This window comes from Neodiprion pinetum, chromosome 1 (genome assembly GCF_021155775.2).
Source record: "Neodiprion pinetum isolate iyNeoPine1 chromosome 1, iyNeoPine1.2, whole genome shotgun sequence".
Classification (NCBI taxonomy): domain Eukaryota; kingdom Metazoa; phylum Arthropoda; class Insecta; order Hymenoptera; family Diprionidae; genus Neodiprion; species Neodiprion pinetum.
In genome coordinates this window covers 29,278,260-29,299,539 of record NC_060232.1, presented here as the reverse complement: position 1 = coordinate 29,299,539, position 21,280 = coordinate 29,278,260, and the positions used below count along the sequence as shown (strand labels likewise).

At 41.3% G+C, this 21,280-nt stretch overlaps 1 protein-coding gene across 5 annotated transcripts in view; it reads left to right on the top strand.

Annotated features, from left to right (window-relative positions):
* sano (serrano) overlaps nt 1–21,280 on the top strand; it is a 109,400-nt gene that overhangs the window by 12,706 nt on the left and 75,414 nt on the right. The window contains exon 1 of one of the 5 annotated variants that reach the window (XM_046615626.2): nt 12,310–12,784. The exons of 2 other annotated variants lie outside the window; for them this stretch is intronic. The gene's annotated coding sequence lies outside the window, so the exon portion shown is untranslated. Of the gene's footprint in view, nt 1–12,309; nt 12,785–21,280 lie in introns of those variants that run through there. 2 more of the 5 variants (XM_046615588.2, XM_046615578.2) reach the window with 2 other exon arrangements.

The following is a 21,280-nucleotide window of genomic DNA, read 5'->3' as shown; positions in this document are numbered from 1 at the left end:
AATTGCAACTCTAACGCGATTGGTACGTCATAATTCTCTGCGAAATTTTACAAGGTCGATAATTCCAATGGCACAAATGACAGTGCACAAATTTATAATTAAACATTTCTTGTTGTCTGCGCACACAATCAATGCAGCTGTTCAGAATCGACGTTATATCTCTGGCGAACTGGAAGATACAATAAACGAATCGGTTTTCCTCGTTAGCATAAATGAGTGTTACAGTTAAGTTGTTGTTTCGGGAACAACTTTGATAAAAGTGGACTTACTTCGTTTCGTAGTGCGCTTGTTTTCACTGATCGTTACGTTTTAGCACTCAGCTTCTCTGTGATGTGAAAGAGGTCCGTAACTCTAAGACGGGAAAACTGTTAAATACTTAATTTTCATCAGTTCTTCCGGTTCGCCATAGATATACATGTTTGTTAATTTACGTCAAACATGACGTTGAATATCGATGGAATTTATATGGACAAAATTCCTGCATTTTTTCGTAATAAATGGATTTTTATTTACTCACTGTACGACAAAATATGGAGAACAATATTTATAGTATCATTTGAAATAAATACTACGTGAAGATATGAACGAAATAATTTCACAAAGCATTACTTCGAGTGGAAATCAACTATTCGCGAGGTTATTTGTTTAAATAAAATCTTTAGTGTGGATTGTAAAATTTTGCGCAGTGGTGTGCTCAGGGAACTGTGCCTTTAAAAAAGATATTGCAGGAAATAAATTCGGAGAGTAAAGTCCGTGAAGAATCTGCACAATTTACAAAGCCATAACGCAAAGCTGTTGGTTAGGTAGTTGCGGTTTACTTTAGAGACCATTCGTTTACTTCTTGTGGTTGTCTATGGAGTCTAGACGAGCCGCAGACAATGGTCATCCTTATGAGGGTTCAATGCGACAGGTGTGAAATTATCATGTCACGGTTTCAAGATTTACGTTATACCTATGTTCAAATATGACATCTGTGTCGTATAGGCTCAACTTGTTTGCAAAAAACCAAATGAAATACGAGAAAAGGAAAGTGAGAGCGAACCTTCAATTACTTCTTTCGAACAGTGTCTTATGCTAGAATATTTTTGCTTTTGCATATTCGTTCTGGATTTATGAATTGAATTGACCAGTAAATCTTTTTAACCCTAATCGGTCACTCTGGGTGAATTTCACCCCAAACATTTTTCGAAATCCTTATAGAGTCCTGGAAATGGCCTCGTAGTGCGAATCTTCATGCAAAATAAAGGCCTTTTCTTCGACATTTTTAGCACTTTCTTTAAGTTTGCCGATGTTTTACAATATTTAAACAATCAATTTTGGCTAGGAAAACAAAGAGATAGAGCTTTTTCTGCTAGATATTCTTAAACAATACCTTGATATTTTTTTAGATTTTTAGAACTCATTTTTCAAGCAAAAAATCATTGTTAGGGTGAAATTCACCAAGTGTGCCCATTATGCGATTGTACCGAGGTGTGACCGACTAGGGTTACATACATATATCTTTGCGTTACATTTTTATGCGAAATCAGAATGGCTTAAAAAAAATATATTTTTGCGAAAATTCCGTGACTATTTTCTTCGGAATGATCGCTTAACACTTATTGAGAATAGTCCTCGTTTTGCGAATGAGTCGCGTAGATATTCGCGGAATTGTACAAAATTCCGAAATATATCTGTATAATATTCTATACTGTTAATTCAGGTCACAGCAGTTTCGCGAATGTCGTGTGCCAATTGTGTCGATTACTTTTCACAGCAAAAGTGCAAATATTATACATGCTCGAAAAGTAAAAAATGCGATCCATAAAAAAATTGTTCGCATAATATCATCCGCATAAAATACGTTCGGCAAACATTTTGCATGTGTTGAAAAATTCTCGGAGACAATTCAGCAATATCGGGTTGGCGATTATTAGCTACTCAATCTCGGCACACCTGCATTTAAATTCTCGCAAATGTAGGCGGTACGTTTTCATCGTTTTCCCGAATACCTACGTAAAAACAAAAACCGTTAAACTCTTACGTGATCGGGTGAAAATATTGTTGACACTGAGGTTTTTTCACCTTAAACGTATCTCGTTTTTACTTCAAGAAATACAGTTGTCGATTCACGTAGTGCCGAGAAATCAGATAGAGGTGATCGTTTCAGGCTGGATTTCTTAACAAAATTCCCGCATCCGCGCACCATGTAGTACCTGTAAGTGCAGCCTGCAAGCTGTATTGCGGAGTAAGCGCGGCATCTCGTGCTTATCGTCAGCTAGAAAATTAATTTCTGTAACATTTACTACTCACTCCTTAATGTCTTCCGCCGTTCATGCGGCTCTCTTACTCGGCACAGAGATAGATATCATAACTACAAGACGGTAGAAACTCTGTCTCTCTTTCTCTCTTTCTCTCTCTATCTCCTCCTGATTAGCTCTTGCCCGCCAAAGGTACGCTTCGATTCTCGCTCTGTACCACACGTTCGATCACTTTTATTTTCCACGTACGCTTGTGTGTCACGTGTAGAAGCTACACGTATTACACATTCAGCAGGTATGTTGTGTACCGTTATGTTCCGGCGTCGGTTCCAAATTCTCTCCGTGACAATTTACACGTCGGCACGATGATCGCGTGATTTTTTTTTTTTTTATTTCCCTCACCGCAGTAACAAATATCCTCAAAAAGGAAAGTGGCAATCTGAAAATATCGCTACAGAAATGGTTGAAATTTCTCGAAAGATTGTCGTACGTTTCTTAACGTAATTATTATTCTACAATTCATAAATATATACATCTGTGTCAGGGAGTAGACGTTTACTGTCTAACAAGTAGTTGTACATTTTAAAAACCTTGTTACGCGTCACACAATAATGTGAAAACTAACGAGGCTGAAGTTAGTAACGTTAACGTAACGATATGTCACGGAATTAATCATTATTGCATAATTTTAGAATAACTTTCATAAGAAATCGGTTTTTTAAAATAAGAGTATGTTTTGTTTATCATGGTTTACGCAATTTCATACATTCATAAAGATTAAAAATAATGATTTTTCCTAAACATGCATCATTATAGTAACGTTACTAACTTCACCCTCGTGAAAACTAAGCAATCGTTGCGTGTACTTCCTGATCATGAGCTTCTGCAGAATTTTCATCGGAGCTGAAGAAAGGTATATATGTATAAATATATATAAAATGTATAAAGTGAGGTCAAAGTACTGCGATGGGAGTTGTTTGAAGAAACGAAACGGAAAAAGAAAGAACAAGAAAAGAAGAAAAAAAAAGAAAAATCTTGCAAATGGTTCGCGTGTTTCTTGGAATCGTTGCATTGAAGACGTTCTCACGTCAGGTTGAACGTGTAATTGCTGGAAATCGGGGTATTTATTGACTGGAAAGAATGCTTATAGCATAAAATGGCAAATACTCTAATACGTTTTGTTGCACGCAGGGTATTATGTGGGCACACACGTATACACACATTACGGTAAATGCTGTTCTTGTACGGGAGCGTCTCTTTCCAAGGCTCAACAACACTCGTGCGGCTATTTTACGCGAATTAACCCGCGCACTCCGTAAGGTCACGTTCATTTTCTACCCAGACGCACTGTCCGAGGTGTCGGTGTATAATTCTGATTTAAAAACTCCACTTCCTCGCTACACATCAATTAAGAATTGCATCTCACCTGCAGCGAGTACAGATTTGAAGACCTAATATCGCATCGCCCTAAAAACCCATGAATTTTCTCCTCCATGCTGCTGCGTACATCGTGTGTCGTGCAGTAACGTAAACGACATCCATTCCGGCTGTTGAAACGCTAACGATAAGCACCCAGGTACGCGAATTAATACCCTTTCTCAAAAATAATAAAGCGTATACTGTGGAAAAGCTCTCAGCTAGCCACAGCGTGCACGATAAATTAAACGGAGAACATCTGAGCATTGTACCCGAGCACCTAAGCTCCGCGTCGACTTTGCGCTTATATGGGTATCGGGCCGAAGGACCGCAGGAGTGCACGAGTCGGGTCCACGAGTCAGATAACGCGAATGCAATATACACATAGCTTAATCGAGTCTCGGAGTTGGAACAACGACCTGGATGTCGGGGGTATGGCGGGTACGTCGCCTATGGGAACAGCTGAAATTCAAAGCTGATTAATGACGACTTGACATGCACGGGCTGTTCGCCTCTCGACCCCTCCAGTCCCAGTCCCAGTCCCGGTATACCTACAGGGATACCTGCATGTCCCGAAGCCCTTTGCGCTGGCACTTACTTGAACCTCTTAAGTCTTAACGGTAAACGCGACTCCCACTGCAAACACATTACCGATCATGAGAGTCTTCGGGCGTCTCAGACGCCGCGACGGACGAGGGTTACGGACAGTATGTGAAGAGATAAGGGTGCGTTTACGCCGCGATTCCCTATATTTAGCTTTTCGCCATTCTAAAACGCGATTGATACTCTCACGATCATTTTCATCGTACGTCGTATCCGTGCGTACGACTTTGACGCTTCTTTTACTTCCTCGCCTCGTATACCGGCTATGCGTATCGGACCCATTATCGCAGACGAACGTGAATTTTTGGACAAATTCATGCTGGTATGAACGACTAAACTTTGGAGTAGGTATGCGGACTTGATGAGTAATTATTAGGCGTGATGTGTGTGGGCGAGGGAATGGTAATACTTCAGGGGTGCAATTACGGTGAGATACGTTTAGGATTCGAGTCGTCGTCTACACTGTGTACATGCGCCTGTGTGTGCGTGAGTGATACATGTGTATATGGGCATTGAAAACCCCGGAACCCTACAATTACCCCATTATTATCACTCGTTTGCATGCGGGCCTTGGCCCTTGTACGCCGTCTGAATTTTTCCACCGTATAATAATTCGATACTCGCCTAACGAAACTTTAGGATCCAACATCGGTAGCTGTGTGGTCGAAGCGACCGAAGCCGTTCTTGGGTAGGTATAAGGAAGCGATGCCGTCGTGTGAATAACTGGGAGAATGAATTCTGCCGGACGGCTACCTGCCACTGCTGCACCATCGTCAGACAGCGAGAGCCTGTGAAGGCTGCTTGCTTGGCACTTGCCAGTTCCTTATTTCCGATGAGTAGTGGCCTACCTACAGTAGGCCGGAATTCACATCGTGGATGCGGCAAACGGCCCCATCTCTAACGATCTATATGCACAAGCCTGCATCGCTGGCAGGCCAAAGAGCCATTATCATCCTAGACAATCCAACAATGCTCTATAGTTACCGGTTCAATAGATGATATGAATAATTCCTCGATTCGAACTACCTGCTCGTGTATCTATATAGAAATATATACTCATTAATCTCACATGAAATGCATCGTACATATTTCCCATGGTATAGTGTAACTATCGTGCTATTTCCTACTGGCTTTCAACTTCTTACCTGGTTACGAAGCGGGTTTCTATATTTCTGCTTGTTCCTCTAATATGGAAATATCTTTGAAATTGTATTCGTTGCGGTATGCGGAAAAAGTAAAGGTCGATTTGGTCTATTTCGAGGCAAAATTTGACATTCAGTTTCACTAAAACTAAGTTACTTGGATTATTCAGGACATTCAAAATCCTGCGAGTGCTTGTTTTGTTTCCCTTACTTAAAAATACGCAACGCGTTAAACGGTGCACAATATTTTTAGAATTGCACGTACAACGTGAAAAGACTGCATGGATTCGGTATCTCTTGAATGGCTCATCGACGCACGATGACTGAGCACCAATAAGACGGTTGGTGGTTCTGACTCGTTTGATAAAAGCCATTTATCTCTCGAGGAGTCTTGGTATAATCGATAGCTACGACGCCCTTGTACAATGTTGTCTTATTTATTATTTATTTATTTCTTTCTACAAGGAAATAATCGATTCCGAAAGGCACGCAGGGCTATTGATTTCAACGCATACAAACGGCGTGTCTGGATTTTGATTGATGACACCGCTGATTGACGCCGCGTGGTTTTGTATCGTCGTATACCTTATAACCGGATAACTCGCTGTTCCGGACAACTCTAGGGTATCGGTCGTTGGTCAAGGTATCCTTCCGTTTCCAACTAAATTCCATCGAACTCTGCGCCGTCGTACTGACGTAGCAAAATAAATTTCTCGTTCTAATAATAAGCTGCGGCTATAGGCTGCACGCGAGTAAGGTATTATACCTACTCCATTAAACTGGCAAAGTCGCTGCGGTCTTCGCAATTACTTGATATCTCTATACTCAGGTTGCTCATTTCCTTCGAGTCGATTACCGCTCCCACAAGGATATGTAAAAACGCTTTGTTCTTTCCCCGATAGTAAAGTGCGAACGGGTAAAATACAGCGTAACGACACGTATGCACTACACCGTAAATGGAAACAACGTTACATCATCGTCAATCATCCCGCGTCTTCAAATCACACATTTAATGACTCGACGTATGTACCATTTACCGCACTCATTGCCAAAGTATTATTCACCCGTCAAACCTGTCCTCGCTTCAAATTTAACAATACAACGAATTAACCTTATCTTTGGAAATCGAGAGTCGCGCCTCTTTTACATCGCTCTGCGTGCGTTAGCTTGAATTAATCTTTTTGGTTTCATCTGACTGATGCAGGGGCAAATGAGGAAATGAAATCTGAGAAGAAAATAAAGGAAAAGGAAAAAAAAAATATGAGCACAAATTGTATTTCAATTCATCGCGATGTTTCGTTATTACGATTCATGACGAATAGCCTTAAGGTCCTTAGGTGTTAGCGAGCTACTCGTCCTTCGGCCAGCTGATAGGTATGTTACGTTAAAACCACTGCCGTGTTTTTGCTCTTCCATTCGTCGATCGGTACGGGTGTGTAGACGAAGGTAACGAGTTGATCGGAGTTTTGACGGTCATTGAACAAGGCGTCAATCAACTATCGGTCCCGGCCTTAAGCCCGTATTAGGCGGTACGTTGTGTCTACGCAATTTGTTGCAAGTATGCTCGTATTCGTATAATTGTATTGCGGCGTTTGTTTGTATAGGTACGTTTATGTACAATTGTGTACCTCCGCCACGACACTACCTTAGTACCGTGTACAGTTGTATACCTATAACTATGTATGCGGGGAATATTTTATATCAATCATTATCTAACGACGGACGCGCTGCCCGCTTCCGGAGCCGTGACTTTTGCTGCCTAGGTCTGTAATTACTAATTACTGATCTCCTCGGCAATTCTGCTCCGTCCTCAACGCGGATGTAAGGAAGATCTGTCCGTGCTTCGAGATGACGGCATCGCCTTCTTCTTCCACTGCCGTTCTTCGTGCCTTTTTCCCACCGTAGCTCGGTCAATCGGGATTGCCGCCGCCTCCTTCTGTGACCCGTGCTCAACATTTTTACATTCATTTCCTTTACTTTTTCGCCCGTAATGTCTGTGGCTGTATCAGGCTAGTGTGTCTTTTAATTTCCAAACCTTACACCGATCGTTTCCTGATCCATACACGAGGCGAATGGGATCTATTTTTATGGATTCTTTCAAGCTTGATCGTTCGATAAATTGTACCGCAAAGAAGTCGCGATCTTCGATACACTGTCGATATTCTCATTAGAGAATTCGTTGTGTCGGGTGCGTTGGTCGGAATATATAAATATCATTACAGTATGGACATTGGGATGCGAAAGAATTTGGCGAATGTTAATCCCAACAGTCGCCACGTCGCGGCGACGTTCCGAATATTAAGCAATCCGAAGCGGATAAATGATTTATCAAACGTCTATATTCACGTGTTTCTTCGTTATCTTATATTGTACGCATTCGTTTTACCTGTAGGTATGGGATTATAATTACAGCGTAGAATCCCTCGCGCTTATGCGTGTTGAAGCGTGTAGTTATTCGGGTGACGCCGAATCATCGAGCATAATGATGTACGCGTATTGTATACCAATTGATTACCGGAGATCCTTGAGCTGAATATATTTATTATATACGTTTCTACGTAGGTATAAATATATAATATGTATGCCAAAGAAAGCGTGGATCATTTCGATTTCGTTCAATTGCGTTTACTGTAGATCATGGATATTTTCGTACCGGTTACCTCACTGATCGCTGCCCTGCCGACACACAATCGAAATTGAACGTTGAAAACTTGATCCACGATTGCCAAGGTGTGTACATTACAATCATTATACGAGCTTGACGATAAGATACATCGCTTCTTATATCTTCAATTCGACTATTTTTTTCGACTGTATGTTTTAGACGCTGGCGAGTCGTTCGTCATCAGCTATAATAATTCGACGGTTGGATATAACAGCAACGAAAAGACGAAGCCCTCCCCTAACATCTCAACTCTCATACCTATACGTCATTTCCGTGGGATGGCGGTCAAAACTTGGAAGGGTCGATATTTTGAATTGTAGATACGTCGAAATTTCAAACATACGAAAATAAAATAAAGAAAGATGAATTGTTCGAATTCTTGATTTTCGAAAGTGTCACTCGTTAGAATGACTACCAATCGGTGACACTGTTGAAAATCAATAATTCCAACAATTCATTTTTTTGTTATTTTATTTTTACATGTTTGAAATTTGGATGTATCGACCATTCGAAACATTGACCCTTCGATGTTTCGACCTCCACCCTGTCCGTGAATAATTGTCAGTTACATCAACACAATCGAATGGATTTGTTTTCTTGAAAAAATTTGAAATCCGCCGAAAACTCGGATACAAACGATACTTCCCGACAGTAATCCTCTTCGTTCAACGGAGTCCGACTTGACCCAGTATCGAAAATTACGATCGACTAATTCATACAAAATGTATAAAAAATCTTACAATCCAGCTGCTCAGCGCCTCCTTGGATCGAAGATCACCAAGTATCTCGAGGCTTACGTATATCCATATATATAGAATTCCGGAAACTCGCCGCGGAGCTCAATACCTCTTTGAGCTTTAAAAAAAGAAACGGCGGACGATTAACGTGTCTCGTGCATACCTAGGCAAGTTACAGGTATGTCCGTGTATCACGGAAGGCGTTTAGAGGTTGAGGTGTAACAGCGGTGCATACACATGCATATACGTACGCGTGACGCGTGCGTGCGACGCGGATGCGTGTATGCGCGTGGCGGTGCCGCACAGCACCCTCGTAAGTAACGTGATGGCATCCGCTTTCTATGCGGACAGCAGCCATGCGTCGGACAAACACCTTTGCTGCGGGCTGGCCCCAGGGGTCAGCGTGATTTTTCACAACGGTTTCAGATAAATTATGCATGAATTGTGGCCATATCGTAGTTAAATGCAATCCGTGAGCCGGTGAGCCGGCGTCGTCTCGGCTCGGCTATGCCTTCTAGCCGCGTAGACCAACCTATAAGCTATGAGCCTCCTCTTCGATTACGACCCGCCGAGTTATTCTCTCGGATATTGTCACATTTGTCAGAGGTTGATGCTGATCGCCGAAGCCGACGCCGACGACGCCGCGTGCTTATCGCCTATAACGGAATGTACACCTTGCTTTATCCTCGAATGGCTTTGCTATTAGAGTTGGGCAAGTTTGCCTATATTAATGTTAACCCGCCTATTATACACCTATAGACGCCGTGCGTATCTACGGAGATACGCCGCGATATTAGACGTCGGAGCGGGAATAATTACTGGACAATCGTCGTTAAAATGTGATTCTATTTACCTATTAAATTTTTACTATTACCCAATCAGACTTTGTTCCATTGGCTAATACCGCCGCGGTATTATCTACATCTGTAATCGTTCCAACTCATTGTCAGTAACGTCGATATTGCGACTGTTGAGAAGGTGCGCAACCTTAATTCGGCAAAATTATAGTATACTTTTTTACTTATTTTATTACGAGATTATCGTAGGTTCAGATTTTCATCAGGTTATATATATTCTTAGGAAAGTAAAAAGATACATGAATACGATATACTGGAATTATGAACAAATGCTCGAATGCAGATGCTGAGTTGCTAAACGCACGTTTCGAAATTGTTTAAAATCTAGTCGATTCCTTTGATTTTACCGTACGACAGCTCATTTTGTTTGGAAGACTATATTTTATGCAATTTCATGGTAACGGATTTTTTTTTTAATCATATTTTGCAAGCATCGTTGAATATTTATTCTTACAACGATACGCCCATAATTATCACGGTGAAAAAGAATACCCCCCCCACAGCATCTTTGTAGAAACTAGTCTCTTGAATAAAATCTAACGATAAGCTTTCATTTATAGATATACAGTATTTTCTATACATGTAATTTTCAAAAGATCCTCGTAGCTTACGAATAAAATAATTTGTTAAAAACTCAATGTACTGCTGTCGGTTACCGTTAAATTTTTTTTAAAATGATCGATTTTTGGCCAGCCATCCGTTTTAACTCATAGCTGTAATTATTTCTCGGCTCATCTATTGCGTTTTGCGCTGATATTTTGACACTCGAACGATACTATTGTCCAAATTTGATGTACCGTCAAACCGTATCGCTTGGCGCGAGCGAAGCGGGTCCAATAAATACGGCAGAAAAATGGCGGCTATGCAGTCGAGGGCAAGTCGTGCAGACGGGGAGGAAGTTTCCTGATCAGCACGCCTCCGTATGTGCAGGGTCAAAATCATTTCCATAATTATCCCACGATCGGAGAAGACAAGGAAGCGATCACACACCGCAGAGTTTCTTCTCTGCTTCGAATGATGAGACGTTACGCGTGATATTTGTTAAATTACGCCGTCCGGCGTGATGTACCTTTAAGTATTACATGCTTACCACTACACTTATATACCGTTGATCGTTACTATGGTAAATCGCACGCCTCGTTCGGGTATCATGTCGGGATCAAATACATTCTTCGTTTGCACGCGAGTCGCGATAGATAGACGTTATGTATACCCGTCACATGTTTCTTGCAATCGATAAGGATGTGCAGGTTTATTTTTCTCCGTTCTAATAGAATTTTTTTCGCTTAAAATAACCGGTCGCAAAGTACAATTCTTCGGTATTTTATGCGAAATTTTCTTAGGCTTCGTGGCAATAATACCATAATAGATTGGTAGAAATTATTCGACAAAAAAGTTGGATCCGGGTTCCAGTCTTCCTCATCACTCGTTTCTTCAGCGCGCATTGGATTGTCGTAGCTGTTTCTTTATTCTATGATTTTGTATCTGGTTCAGTAGCGGTCACGATTTTTCGAACCCATGCGGTCGTAAATTCAGACGACTTTTGTCCGAATTGATATTATCGTCGTTTCCCCTATGGGTGATCCGTGCGTTCAGATATCGGCCGACGTAAATCCACTGTCAATTATAGTCCTCATTACATCCTCGTTAATTATACCTGACCGATTTCGATTTCAAAAGCTGTTTATAGACTATAGAGCCGCAGGGTGGACGTTTCTTGTACGCAAAGAGCGACAACCACCCGAGCGAAGTTTATTTTTTTCTTAAAATTTTGCTGTAGGCACTTTGTTCTGCGATATTTTCTCATTTTATATCGGTATTTCTCTGTACTTTTTAGTGTTATTTGAAAAGTTTTGTTCTTATTAATTTTTTCGTTAACATGTGATTCGTTATTTTTCTGGCCGAAGCAGGTATTGAAAATATTCCGCTGGGTATTCTTTGGCTACTGAACAATAGACTAGGTTGGTTAAAGTCTTATTCGCAACAAGCCAAATATACAATCGAATTGAACAAGTGGACATTTTTTGCAGTGCGTAAGGCAAAAGATTCGCATTGATGAAAAACCAAAATTGTCGTGACAAATATGTAGTCAAGATACAGGGGAAATTCTAAATCGAACATTTCGATATCCGATAATCCATCGGAATATTATATGCAGAAATTCACGATAAAATTGGCATGGGGACAAAAGGAATTTCAGAGGAATGCAGCAATGCATATATAGAGAAAAATATACAAGGAATTCCTGAGAAATTCCTAGAGCAAAAGAAAAAAAAAAAAAATGACACATGTTTTCGTAACAGTGATTAAAATTCTTTCTCCGAAGCCATTGGTTGAGGAAAGAAAAATGTTACCACGCAGGTCTCGCCGATCCGTTGTTAGGTACGGTTATCACGAATGATCGATAGCGTAATTTGATTTGGGAAAAACAGTTATACCGATTGGCTACCTGTTGTTTGCAATCACTAATCGATAAAGCTGAGCGGTATCGAGTAACGTTTGCGGGGGAGGGAAATTGCGTAGGCGTGTTACAATGCCCTCGCGGGTTGGGTCGCCGGTTGGTGTGCGTCGAGATGTACAGTCGAACACCTCGACACCGTCCGGAGTAAGACTCGGTTGGTTCCGCTCCGCTCGAAGCTGCCAGCCGAGAATAGTCGGAGATAGCCGACTCCGGATGGTTCTGCGAGCGATGCAGCCGGTTGTCGCGGCCCTCGGGAGACGCTGGCTGGTTTTGTTGCCGGTGGTTTCAGTCAGTGTCGCGCCAGTCGTCGGTGGAGTTGGTCAGTGATCTAAGTCAGAGCAGGGCCAGACAACGGATACGCGTACACGGTAGGCGCGCGTAGATACCATCCCGGTTATTGGCGACGTTTGGAAAAACGAATTGGTGAAAACCAGTGGCGAGGATAGTACGTAGAGGGGAAAAAGGGAGGGCGGCAAAAATAAAAATAAAGCAAACATAGAAGAAACAAAAAACACACACGCGCGCGTACACGGCAATACGAACAACGAAAAACGTATACGATACGAGTGAGTTAAACAGTGATTTTTGCAGTATATATTCGTTCGTTGAAAAGAGGCGTCATCGTTTCAATACTTCATTTGGATAATACCGCGTTGTAAACAGGTGAGTTTTAATTTATAAGACTTTTTTCGGGCAATTCGGAGACCTTTTATTAATTGGTTTCAAGATATCGGCAACCTGAGATGCGTTTTCGAATTAATTTTACTTTTCCCTTGGAAAACCTTTAAAGATGCTTCGTACACTTTGGTCCTACCGTTCGGAATCAGGTTGAACTTGGGCAGCCAGCCACTTTCGTCGCGGCCGGCAACGAAGAATTTGAAAGTCCCGCTTGTTTCACCTCTCGTCTCAGGAGGCGATTATTTCAGCTATAAGGATTCACGCGGCGATCGGTGGATGTGTATAATGTTACCTCGTAGATGATCGATATGTAGCCGAAGTCCTCTTCATAACCCGATGATCAACGGTGAATAAGTGCTTGCGTAAATATTCATGGGGCTTTTTGGCAATTTCGTTTGACTTGAAAAAATTCCACCGTTATTCTGACAATTATCATCGTTGCTCTGAAATATGTTTTGTGCTTTTTGTCAGGTGTTTTACTCGGCTACTCGGACAAAAGCAATTCCAACGTTGATTTTCGGTTATTTCACTCCGAGCGTGTCTTGAATATTCCATTGAATCTAGGCTGCTGAATGTCGGATTTCACATTTTAGATATTTCTTTCATCCCACGGGGATAAAAAAAAAATCAAATTCTTCAACAGTTTTGGATGAAATTCCCTTAGAAGCGTTCCACGTTCGTGACACAGTACAGGTATACCTATAATGTGATATTCGTGCATAGTGAAATCCCGGGATCTTTCAGACGCACGCAATCATCAAGTGATTTTGAAATTATTTATAGGTATCACAGTTCAGGCTACTCAGATTATCCGAAGATTACTGAGTTTTTCGAGCTGGTTATAACGAAACTCTCGAATGCTGACCGCTTACCCAAAAATACCGGATCGAATGTTTTTCAAATACTGATGGAAAGATACACGTCGTTAAACGAAGAACTGTAGTTTTTTTTCATTTAAATTTTTTGCCATACTTTGCTATCGAATTAATTGAATTCGGGATGAGAGGATTTGGATGAAATCATTTTCTTCTATTTGGACGATTTGACGATTTTATACACGCACTCGAGATATTTCATCGCCGGAGTATCAGCATCCTCTGTTTTTTTAATTCGACTATTTTCTCAACAAGTTGTGTCGGCGTTTGCAAAACCGACGCGATGTTGTTTGCGGCTAGATTTCATACTCTTTCGGTCCATTCTTAAAACCTGCCCGAGTCAATGCTCTTTGGGTTGCAGAGTGTAATTAATCCGAAACAATATCTTAGGACGAGAATATTGACACTTTGAAATGAATTGAAAATATTCATTGTCAGACGATGTTGAAGCTGGTAAAATCAACGTATCGAAACATTGGGGAAAAATTCATTACCCTGCAGTTTTAGAAGGACATCCGTAATGAGTACGTGTATATTAAAAATATGTTGAATTTCAGGCGATTCGAACGTCGCGGAATATTACAATATTTCCTAAGCGTGCACCGCCAAAAATTACATTAACTTCGTTAAATTCAACCTCATCAGTCTAACCAAGTGTCGATGAATTTATACGACGCGAGATTAAGACGGCTGGGAAAAACTTGGTGACGCCGTTGAAGCTTGTGATTCTGAATCAGAAATAAAATCTGTTGAAAAATCTCTGGTGAGTCATGATAGATACAACAGACCAAAAAATCATGCGTCACACGTTTTCTTTTATCGCTTCCGAATCTAATCGCGTTGAGTGAGATCGTTGTCGTACCTGCAATGAATGATAAAATGCAAATCATACTCACATCGAGCATGAAATAAATTGGAAGCACTCTGTTGGACAAAGCTCGTATAATTCTCGTGAGCAAGTAAGGCCATGCTTTGCAACGCGTCTGTTCGATATAAACGAGCTGGAATTTCTCTTCCACAGTTTGCACAAACGGAGAATGATGAAAATGATAATTCGTCGATTTATCGCTTGACTGCTCGTTAGACGGATCAGATTGAGCCTCGGTGTATATCCCACTTTTGCAAACGTAGTTTGTGTGACTTATTTTTGAGAACAAGTCGATTCGGTATAGAGTATTGATGATTATTACTGTAAATGTGTAATACCTACGCTCGACGATGAATGCATAAGCGGAAAAAAAGCCTGTAACCGTACAAAAATCCGTTACTCAATTTCGAGCATACCTTACATCAATTGTCATTTACTTTTATCAATTTAAAAATTGCTTTTCATCAGCCTCGATTGATCAATAAATTAACCGCGCATTGCACGGACGTTTATCCGAGTAGAAGTTGAGAAGTTAAGGAGTGGAAACGAGAACAAAAAATTTCTCCATGATGGTCTGTTTTGGCTTCAGCTCGGCCTAGCTCGATTCGTTTTTTAACGTCTAGATAGACAGTTCTCTTTCTTCCTCTCCCCCCTTCGCGCATTTCCGGTATTTTAAATCCATACAGGAGTTCTCTATACCCACGCGAAGGATGGAAGTGATTATTTGATCGTTATCGGTTGAGCAATCAATCATTATTGGAAGTGGTAGGTATGCGTGCGTGATGTGATCGAATCGTATTGGATGGAATCTATTCACGTGCCAAGAAATCCCTCCGGTAAAGTGGTCGATGCTCCGTTTCGTGTATTATAACTCCGCGGTCTTGAGACTCCGATAAATTGGTATGCAATCAAATGGATTTCCATCCTCCTCGCCAAGTCATTCTTTCGTCATTTCTCCTCTCGGGCATTCACGCTTTAAAACTAACACACGCGCGCGTGTGTCTGTACGTAATACCTTCGAAGAGAAGCTGTAAGCGTTAAGCTTGAAAAACAAAAAAAATACGGTCGATTATAATGCAGGTTAAACTTGACATATTTAATCACTGAATAAATGTCAACTTTCTCGGTCCCATCGACGCGAACCATAAGCTTCGATTCCGTACTCGTTTTATGTTTAAATTCATCGTTAAGGGGTCAATAGTGGAAACTGCATGACTGTGCCATTCCGCACGGTGTATTTTGTTGGGGGAAAAAGTGTCAACTTTCTCACTGTGAGTTAGAGACTGCCAAGCGACCAGAACAGTTCCATTATACTCGTTTTATACTCGAATCATTTCATAACCTTATGTACCTGAGACTAACGTCCGCGTGTAATCTCTGCAATTAACCGTCAAGACGTGGTTTATTTAAACTGAAAATAATCTTACTCGCGGACTTTCTCGTTTGCCAGTTTACCCAATCCGTAAGCCGAGCTTTTACCCGGCATGGAAATATATCCCTGCACAAGTCTCTCTCGGCGTTTAAGATTCATCGCACGGGATCTTCTTTTCCTCTATCGAAAGGATTTTTCCCTACTCACGGTCAGACGGGTGTCCGAATTGAAGAACGTTTTAAACGAGCCGGGAATAACTGCTGCGAAGCTGTGTTCTCGTCGCATAAACTGCACAGTGGTGTATAATGTACAATAATGCCGGTTCGTGAAGGAGATGATCGTTGGAGGCGGTCCCCGCGAGTCTGAAAAGTTTGCGAAGCAGCCAACTGTGACTCGTCCACGTCCTGACACTTCATCAGTGTTCCACGCTAGGCTAATCTCGTCTGTTGGATAGAAAAATCCTTGCGATTCTGTACACCTCGTCTTTTCGTCATTTCGTATTGCCCTTTCACCCCGTGGAATTTTTCCATTTCTTAGCGTATCGTAGATATACGAGTAACAACGACTGCGGGAACTTCGAAAATACTTTCAAGTACCTGCCGATCTATAAATAAAAGCTTGTACGAAAGCTCGGGGATGCCGATTCCTTTTCTTCGCGTTCGCGTCGTTAATTATTCTGTTCTTCGATTCGCGGATTAACGAATCTGCATATTAAGTATGATTAATTGACGCCTCAAGTCCAGTTTTACCGGTTCATTATATTTATAAACTTACTTATAATGTGTATAATATGTCAGGTGCATTATTTCCGTAACTAAAATTACTGATATTCTTTTGGTGGTTAATTTTTGTTTCTAGTTTATTCCTAGATTTTTATTACACTCTGCCTAATTTTTATTGCCCTGATTCTACCAGATGGTTTATTTGCGATATTATGCTTGGCGCCTAACCCTAGTTGCATAAGGACTTTGATATGATCATCATCGCAACGAGCGCTTACATATATACTCGTTTACGTACGTACCGTGTGAAATGGTTCGTATAATGTACAATATACGGTTGACGCAGGAATTTGATCGTTGTGTTTACGTAATTGTGTGTGCGGAAGATTTTTAGCTTGTTTAAATTTCGGGGTTAAAAAACTGCGGCGTGCACGATTCGACGACGATAATGATGCGGAAAAACCTGATTCGTTGAAAAAAAAAAGAGGAACGAAGAGAGAATGAAAAAAGTAAGTAAATAAAACGAAATCGGATGGACAGGTGCGATCGTTATTAAATCATGAAGTCCCTTGAAAAATCGCGAAGGTAAATCATGCGTAACAGTTGAAAAATTTTGACCAAATTGCTGCAGCAATTTCGGTAGCGATTTAAGCGTAAGGCATATTTAACCGTTTAATTATCGACACGGTGATTATGATAATCGTATGATAATTATATATCGTAGCTTTTGTATTAATATCCAAAGCGCCGTCTACGTACAGGTATGTATAATATACATAAATACATGCAAACATACACGCATGTATGGCCAGTTTTATACGGTGATGCAGCTTGCTGCCACCTAACAAGCCGCAAATTACCTATTAATTACTGCATTAATTATTCCCATTGAGTAAGGAGAGAAAGAGAGAGAGAGAGAGAGAGAGAAAAAAGGTGGGGGGCAAAAACAAACATGACGACGAATAGAAAACTCGAAGCCCATTAATTTAACGAGTGCGTTAGAATCTCGGTGTAGGTACCTACCTATAACAGCTACAGCCTAGCTCCTGCGGGAGAGTCTTGAGTACTCAACTCGCCCACTACGAGCTGCTGCACGATCCGTACAGTAAGTATAATATACAGCGAGTGTTCGTTGCGTGGTTGAAAAAAAAAAAAAAAAAACGAAGAAATACCGCGTATTCTAAACGAAATCACGGTGATTGATGTGTGTAATTAATTATACCTTATTCCCTCCGACGCCCTTTTTTCAAACCGGATTGCAGCTCGCTTTTATCGTTTTCTTACGTGAATCTGACGTCTATGCACGTCCGTGTAACTCTCTACCTGGAAGAAGTCCATTACAATTATTTCAGCACGACAGTTATAGGAGTTGTGGAATCTCGGGGTGGTAATTTAATTTTCAAAATTTTTCCATCGATTATGCAGTCGTTTCAGTTGAAACAAGTAAGCACTCGCCATTTCTAGGTGAGAACAATTGTGAAAATTAGACGTGTCTGTTTGCTACTCGTTGCCGAACATATATACGGATAATTTCCCTTGCTTTCGCAGAATGTGCGTTACAAGCGTTTACGTGGGATTAATATTAAACGCGTGGAACGGTTGGCGTTTATCTGAAGGTTTATCTTCGACTGGGAATATTTGAGGTTTCAGGGGTTACTAGAAACGTACGAAACATCGAGACTTTCGGCACATCACTTGATTGGAAAAATGAGACAAGATTTGGTATTTCATATTCTAAGTTATACCGCGAGAGTTTGTATACGAAGGTTCGACAGCAAGTGGGCCATTAGGTTGAAAGATCTGGGTACATATTTGTATAAGAAAGTGTGGAACGCATCGGTGTCCTCAACACTGTACCTACTCCTAAGGCTCGATCATCATCTGTCGAATTGTTTAGCGACCGTAATGACACGTTGTCATAGGAGAAATCGAGGGCTTGTCGCTGAAGCGGACGTGAAGCGGTTCCTATTGTGCGTTTCTACCCAGGACTGCATAAATCAAAAACGTTGTACCTCGCATCGAGTCCGGTATGAAAAATTTCACATATTCTCTATGAACAATGAAGATATTTATTTCAAAATTCGTTTCCCCGATGACATATTTTTCCTTATCAATGACACAAAAAAACGTAGTGGCGCTGAATTAATTAATATCCACGAGTATTTTAAACTATTGTTCGTGATCATGAGTACAAGCTGGACCCACTTATACAAATTTCCCCGTAAGAGGCTGAACCGTCTTATTCATCCAATGTACATAAACTGGCACTTGGAACCACTTGGTGTCTTTTCTTTACTCTTTGGAACGAATTTCCCGGCACATGGCTTCGTTTTATAAATTATCCAAAGCTCTGCAGTTTCAAACAGAGTTTACACACATAATGTATGCATGCGTGGTGTTGCTTATACTTGCGAAATATACAACATCCATGCCTGTGGTATTTAAGAGCCTGCAATCTCTTACATAGATTGACAGTTGCAACGAAATTTGACATGACTCGTTGACATGAGTGATACAGGTGATTATTATAGCTCCTAAAGCAGCAAGGATCGTATTCGCAGTCCTTTGCCGCGTGACGCAACCGACGAATTTTCTGTAATCATGATAAACGCATGATTGTCTTAAATTTTTTCATCGATCATTATTTTCAATCACGCGTTGCAATTGATTGTGGACATTGTAGCTGTAATACGAGCCGGATCGATGGGTTCTTTCACGTCGCGTATATAAAATTGCACCGCCGTTTTCGCAACGTTGCGATGCAAATGCGCGGTGATGTTTGATTCAGGAATTCGTGTAGCGACATACCTAATGTAGATTGCGAAAGGAAGAGTCTCTTCTTCGTCGATAACGAATTACCATTGCAAATTGTTATGCATATTATTATACACATTGTAAGCGCGGTTGAACGGCTTTGTTGAATCCATAATCATATCGTGTCATACAGACGAATGGGTCGGGTTCGATGATTCGACACTAAATCTCGGGGTATAAAACGCATCAGAAGTAAATTTGAATGTTGAACCTGCATCGCACGAGACACTTATAACATAACCGGCAGCACCGCCCCGTCACCTTTGTCGTTTGAGGTTTCAAAGGCGTTACGTAATCGGCTAGGGTCCCGTTCGCAGGTCAATATGACACACTTTCACATATCTAAAATAATAATAATGATAAATCAGTGTAACGCGGTGCGCGTAGAGAGACACTTGAGATCAACCAGCCGAACCGTTCCTCCGTCTACGTATCACAAAGCCTTGCGTCGCGTCGTCGGCCAGGGAAGCGAATTACGAGCGGTCAAACGAACGGGAATCTCCGAAATACCGGCCTCGCACGTTGAACGTTGGCTGAATCATCGAAGGGGTAAGAATGGAAGAACGAACACGATGAAAAGCCTCCATGTTGTGGCTTCTGATAACCCGGAAGCTATAAGTTTCTAATGTTGTGCTTACATACAGTAGCGCGTCGTTCGATGCCACGTATAAATCGATGACGGAAAACGCGCTCCAAAGAATGACGAGAAAATAACGATCACGGCCGCGACACAAATCTGCTGCATCTAACGCTCGTGTATCTCGATAGTCATTAGCCACGGTTACGTACGCGACCGATAATGGCTAATGTCACACCGTGCGTCCGCGTTTTCTGCCGACTGCAGTAACAGCAGCAAGAGTATTGCGTTCACTGTCGAGGCTACACATGTATGGTATATACATGCGGTATCCAGCGTGTAACCCTCTGATCGGCAATAGCACGTGCCAATAACAATATTCTATCGTACGTATACCAGCCGTATATTCAATTGTATCGGTTATTCAACGCCAGATAGATTAACGCTCCAGTTGCCGAGAAATGTCAACCGCATTCTCCGCGTAAATCTGACAAGAGGGCACAACGCATACCTAGGTAAGACGGTATTAAATATTATAATAACCGGGAACTGGTGGGGCGTGTCCGCCATACACGATGCGGTCTCTGCTGCGCTATCGTTATTGCGATTTGTCAGTGAATTTTTATTATCTTTTTCTAGCCGTGCAGATATCTCGATTTATCCTGCTTCATTACCCTATCGCCCGGATGAAATTAATTAATTATCTTGAATGTATGTAATAATTATCGTCCCGCAGCGTACTGCGTCAACCGTATAGTTGATGTCAATGCGAACGAGCCGAGAATTATTACCCGGGTTCTGTATTTTAACTTATGAATCTCTCGGGACGCATGGACTTTACTACAGCCAAGGGCGTGCGTATGAATAGCGATTAATATAGTCAACCGTGTGGTGGAATTATCGCTGTCCGGTGTTCCCTTGGATTATTCTCACGTGACAATTTGACGAGGCTTTATATGCGGAGTATCGTTGATATAACTACGTGTAGATATTGTAACGGATCGTCGCAAGGGAAAATTAATAATTCATGTAACATGTCTTGGAATTTATAACGACAGGCGTGTGTATTGCGTGCCGGGAAGACGTACAAGTTACGTTTTCACTTGATATTATATGCAACCGATGTACGAGAAGAATTCTTTGCTAGTCTCCATTTGTACTCGTCCTTTCGGTTAACCGATGCGACGGTATTACGCGATATAAGGCAGGTTCTAGGCGATGAACATGTTCAAATAAACGTTCGTATTATAGCC